Source organism: Pipra filicauda, unplaced genomic scaffold, assembly GCF_003945595.2.
Source record: "Pipra filicauda isolate LSUMZ 115617 unplaced genomic scaffold, ASM394559v2 scaffold164_size1636381_pilon, whole genome shotgun sequence".
Classification (NCBI taxonomy): domain Eukaryota; kingdom Metazoa; phylum Chordata; class Aves; order Passeriformes; family Pipridae; genus Pipra; species Pipra filicauda.
In genome coordinates, this window is record NW_024104151.1 from 1165619 (window position 1) to 1171618 (window position 6000).

Consider the following 6000-nt stretch of genomic DNA (forward strand, 5'->3'; position numbering starts at 1 on the left):
AGCCCCTGAGCAGGTGTTTGGGGGGGGTTGCCTGCTGTCCTCTGGGGCACAGCATCAGCTGCAGCAGCATCAGTTTTGCCTGTGTCTCCAGTGCCTGGAGCTGTCTTCTGAGGATATGAACCAGAACAAGAGGATTCATGAGTCATAAACTGGAGCAATTATGCACTAGAACCACCCACTGCGGGTGGTGTGTTTGCCTGCTCCCTACCCTCTCTTGGAGGGGAGCAGAAATGAACTCAGGTCTGAAGCAGCGACAGGATGAGCCAAATGCAGTTACAGCCACTCTCTCACAAGGAAATGTTATGATTGGACTGATCTTGGAGGTCTTTTCCAACCTTAACAATTCTGTGCTTCAAGGAGTCTATTACAATTGTAATTTAGGATGTAAAAGGGGTGTTCTGATGAGGGGTGTTCTGCAAGAGGATGGCACAGAAGGAAAGAGCTGTTTGCTGTGCGCTGAAAGTTTGCTGAGGGGACAACAGGGAAGAATGTGACCTAGGGATGCTGAGAATGTGCCATATTTTGCTGGAAGTTACATTGTATGAAAATACCCCTGCTCTGAGCTTCAGAGTCAGGAAATGATGCACAATAGAATCTCTGTCCTGTGCATGGGAATAATTACAGGAATGGAGAAGGCAGCAGACAAACATCCATGAGTGGTCTCTGGAGAAAGAAGAGGGGACGAATGAGAAAATTAAAGATTTTGCAGAGTGAAGGGAATGTTCTGTGATGTTCCTTCTGCTCCTTCCCCTGGCTCTGGAGCGGTCGATAAGAGTACATCCCTGGGCTCCAGCACTAGTTCTTTCTCCTTTGGAAGCAGCTGAAGAACTGCAGCTACTGCAGGCAGGTGCAATCTTAGTAATGTCAACAAAGAGCATCATTAAAATCAGTTCACCTGGGAGCAATGCATTTCATTTTGTATGTGTGTAACTCTGAGATTCAGACAGATGTTACTCCCAACAAGTGCTGTGCAATCCTGGTTTTATTGGAGAGGGGGAGAGGAAGGAGAGGACGTCAGATCGCAGTCTGTAAAGCTGATTACATCATACAAGTCTGCCAATCCATCCCAGGGACAGACAGAGTCCTGGTACCTTTTTATCTGCACAATTAATTTCAAAAATTGGACGCTCCTATGGGGAGCAGAGGGGGTGTTTGTGAGCATTGATGCAGCTCCTTCAAACTGCCCTGGCACTGCAATTGTTCTATTACATGTGCCACTGCAGTGAGTTGCAGAGTTGGAGACATCTCCAGGTTCAAAGCAGATCTCCTGAGCGGAGGATGTGACAAAGTTTAAGTAGAAAACTGATCCCCTCAGCAGGAGCTCAGAGATGCATCTTGATACCTGCAAGGCCGTGTAGGACACAGGATTTGGTCTTGTGCTTTAAATCGATATCCTGATGCTGAATCTGGGCCAGCTGCACTTAAAGTCCTTCTCTTTAATGCCATCTCATGTTTAATTATTGAGCTCAACACACAATGGTGTGAGTCACTTTGAAGTGCAGCCGCTGGCTGTGGACTCTGCAAACAGGGCTGTGTTGGAGAATCAGGCTAAGGAAAATCCCGGTGGAAAATGGATAGAACATCTGTTCTTTCCATAGACAATAACAACACTGCTGTGTACACAGTGATCCATACGCTGCTGGAGATGGCTGGAGCAACTCGAGGGGATGAGAATGTCCCTCACCCCTGCAGAAGTCCTGGATACGGAGCTGGATATAGGAACCTCAGCATTTATCCTCACAGATCTCTCTTGCAGCCTGTGGACAGTGCACTGCAAATGTATCCTAGGCAGTGAGGGAGTGATAAATCAGGAGCAAGCCCAGGAAATGGAGCCTGGAAAGAGCTTGTGCTGCAGTGAGGAGATGTGCCAGATATCTCCCCTTCCTGGTGTGGGGGAATTAGAATGTATTTCTCTGTTTATGGACACAGGGGTTTATGATTATAACTGTATAAAACCAATCTCTTTCGCACTTTGGGGGCTCAGCCTGAGAACATTATTCATAAAACATCCAGTTCATAAAATCTCAACTCAATTCCTATGCAACAACGGCTTTCAGTGACAGGCCCTGCAAGAGGCCGGGCTCCATCCAAAGGCTTCTGCACATAATGGAAAAACTCCTATTTATTTCCATAGGCTTTGGATCAGGTCCTTAGAAAGCAATTTGGGCAGTGAGGTGAAAAATTTGGGATGACCAGCGTATCAATAACACAAGCATTGAGCTTCACTCTTTTCACTTCAGTTCACAGACAAAATTCCAGTCTGAGAGCTGAGCAGTTGACCACCTGTGCGCTGCCAAGGCAGATGCAGGTACCAAAAGGTGTGTTTGTAAATGGGTCTTTTCAGTGCATCTCTCTAGTGTGTTATTTTTGTATATTTATTCTTAATTTTGTTGCAGATTCCAGTTTTTAGTTGCTGTGCTGAGGTGATGCTCTGACTGTATCAACATCTGTTAGACACAAATTTTAATGTGATTTAGATGGGCAGTTTCTGCTCTGCTGACCTAGTCTTGTGTTTGCTAGGAGAAGGAAAACAGCCACATTTCCTTGGAGCAACACTGATTTGTCCCAGGAACTTCATGAAAGGGCCTTGTGACAGAAGGATCCTAGTTTCTTTCTTCCTTCCAATATTTATTTCTGGAGCTCAGCATTCATGGAGAAAGCACTGGCCACTGTAGAGCAGCAGTGCCCCTTCTGATGGACACTGGGGATGAATGCTACATTCCTGGCAGGGCAAACCCATCACAGCTGGCAGAGGCATTGGCTGAAGCCAAGCGCATTCCTTGAGCCCATCCATACCAACACCAGCCTCTCTTTGGTGGTAGAACTTGAGGAGAAGATACATGTCTTACTGAGGGCATCAATAGCTTCATGCTTCACATATTGTTGGCATGGTTTTCCTATGAAATGCTGGTTGGGTAAAATGGCATGTTGGGCAAAATCACCAAAACTTGCATTGAACATTGTCCTGAGAGAGCGAAGAATTGTAGAATCATAGAATCCTAACATGATTTGGGTTTGAAGAGACATTAAAGATTATTTCTAATATTTTTATAGTTGGTCAGAAATTTTGTCATGCAGAAAAGTCTTGCTCTTGTCATGGCCTTGGAACTCAGTAAACGGAACAGCATGATGCTCCCAGTGAGATGTGATTGCTGTTCAGGGAGTGCTTGATGTGGCCATGGGACAAATGAGAAGAATCTGAATATCAGTTACAGAAAGGGATGACACTGGATTCCCGTGGTAATTTCCTATAGTAATAAGCACCTAGGAGGATATTAAAAATGTCATTTGTGCTTTAAAAGTAATAATAATTGAAATGGATTCTGGCATTTTTTATAACAAGAGAGCGAACAATTATTACTGGGGACATTTTAAAGGAAAACAAACACATTCAATAATTAGTTAATTGAATTGCCAATATGCTGATGCTGCTGAAATTAATCTGAAAAATATGAGCTTAGCAGTGTGGTTTTGCACAATTATAGTTGGAGATAACATTAAGAGGAAGACTGGGATGTGTTTGGCTGGAAAGCAGACTGTGAGCCCAGCCTGTGGAGTTGGGTCCTTGGGACCCTGGTGCCCGGGGCCCCTTCCCCAAAGAGAACTTGGGAAAGGGGCTGAGGTGGTTTCTCCTGCTGGCTGGGGGCTGTGAGAGCTCCTGCCATGGGCACAATGAGCAGAGCTGGTGCTGCCATCACGATCAGAGAGCTGAGCTCCACCACTGGGCCCTGAGCTTGCCTGACATCTGCCTCTGTGGGCAATATCCTTTTTACTCAGAGTAGTAAAGTTACTACTCCAGAAGCAAGCTAAGCTATGGATTTATTATAATTCCTGTTTTTACAATTATAGAGGTAAAAATTTAATGTATATTTTGAAGAATTATCTCCTTGTATGGGAATAGGACAAATGAGAGCCAGGAGGCCACATTTAGCCAGGAGCCTCTGATCTGAGCCTGCAGACTCCTGTTTTGGGGTCAGGTTTTTACTGGGACCAATAACTCAGAGATAAGTCCTTTCTTTCCCCACAGACAGGCAGGAAAGCCAGTCCATGACCATACAGGACATGTGGGGCAAGCCCAGCACCAACCAAGCTGTGCTGTTGGGTGGGTTCTTCTCACACAAAAAAAATTTGATGAAAACTTGTTCTGCCCCACTTGCCTGGCTCTGAATATGTCTGTAAGAGCACAGAGACCTGAGATCATATCCATCCCAAAGCACCAGGTAATGCCTCTTGTGTGTGGTCCTAGCTTGAAAAGAAATACACATGTTTTGAAATGGATGCTTCTTGCCACAGCTTTGATGACTCCTGTGTCAGCATTGCTTCTTCAGCTCTTCCCTTTCATGAAACAGAACATTCTCCTGAGTGTTAGCAGTGAAACTGGACCTTTGGGTGTATGAAATCCTGCCCACATGTCCAACAGCGCTGTGTGAGAGGCACTGGGACATGCCTGGGGAAGCACAAGGACTCAAGAATCATCAGTGTCTGTGGGAGCAACATCTCCGTGAGGAGCCCTGGGAGGGAAGGTCCCCAAACACTGAATATGGATTGACTGTGGGAACTACAGGACTCCAGGAGATGAAGCTCTTGGAAGGGCAGCAAGTCAGAGTGTGCTGGTGCTCTGGTCCCACAGGTTTGCCCTTCTCTCTGTGGTTATTCCATTAACTTCTCTGCCTGCAGTTCACAAACCACTGTAAGGCAAATCTTCTGATCTTGTGATGTGGTCAGAGAAAAAATTCAGTTTCTGGAACCGATGACATTTCACCTGGGCAGCCCAGGTGAACGCAGTCACAAGGAACATGACTTTTTTATGTTGCTACTCTTATCCTGCTTGCTCTTTCCCCTGGGTTAAGTAAAGCGTCGACACACTCAGAGCCAGGCAGCAGAGAGTTTTCCCAGGCACCATTGTGCTCCTAATCGTGTTTTTTTTTATTTTTATTCATCATCAGCAAGTCTATCTCAAGAGAGTTTTACCTTTTACTCTTTTTCCCCGTGTTTTCCCTCACACCCATTCCCAAGAATAACTCACTAACGTGGCCAGATTTGTGCTGAATGGCTCATTCCCACTGCCATCTCCAGGCAGGCCTCACCACATACTGCTGCTCTCCCCTTTATACAAATAATGAGACATATCAAACCCATTTGCTGTTGTAAGTCCAAAGACATAACCATCAGTTCTGCCTGGCATTCAGAGCAGACAAAATGTCTTTATTGAGACTTATCCAGCCATGCCACTTATCAATTTTATGAGTTTTTAAAATAACATCTAATGTTAACTTGACAATGAATCTGTCTTAAGACACAAATCCCACTCATGTTTTATTTCCTCCATGAAAGGAAATGATGTATGAAATCTACAGCAAAGCATGGATCAAACCTTTTAGTATCCCCTAGAGTACAAAGAAATGGGAGCATGAGGAACCAAAGGCCAGGGCAATGCCAGGAACGTGTTCCTCTGGGCTACAGCAACCAACAGGTATTTTATCTTGATCCAGCTGCACAATAAATGAGAACCAACACCCCATTGTGGAGAGCTTTTCTGTTTGGTTTCACCACGTTTATAGAGAATGGGGATTGCTCACCTTAAAAGGCAGCTTTAGGTCAGGTGGTTATGCTTTAACATTTATGTGATTTTTGGAGCTTTATTGCACTCTTAGAACCTGATTCATGGGTGACCTTCATGCATGAACCCAACTTAAGGCATATAAATAGTCCCATTGGTCTGAATTTTAACATTGATTACAGTGGGGTGAGGTGGAAGTCAGTGTGACTAAAAGCAATATGCAGTGTGCCCCCATCGCTCTCAGAACACAATAGTGGAATTCCAATCACCTCTTGCTGGAAAACTTGTTGTGACATGATACGGATATTAACCACTCATGAATAGAGTGAAGTTCAGTGGATTTATTTTCTCCCTACTTACAAATCCACAAAAAAAATGTATTCTTTCATTTCTAGAGTAGAGAATGTCAGTGGTTCAGCTTAATTCTCTCCTTGAAAACC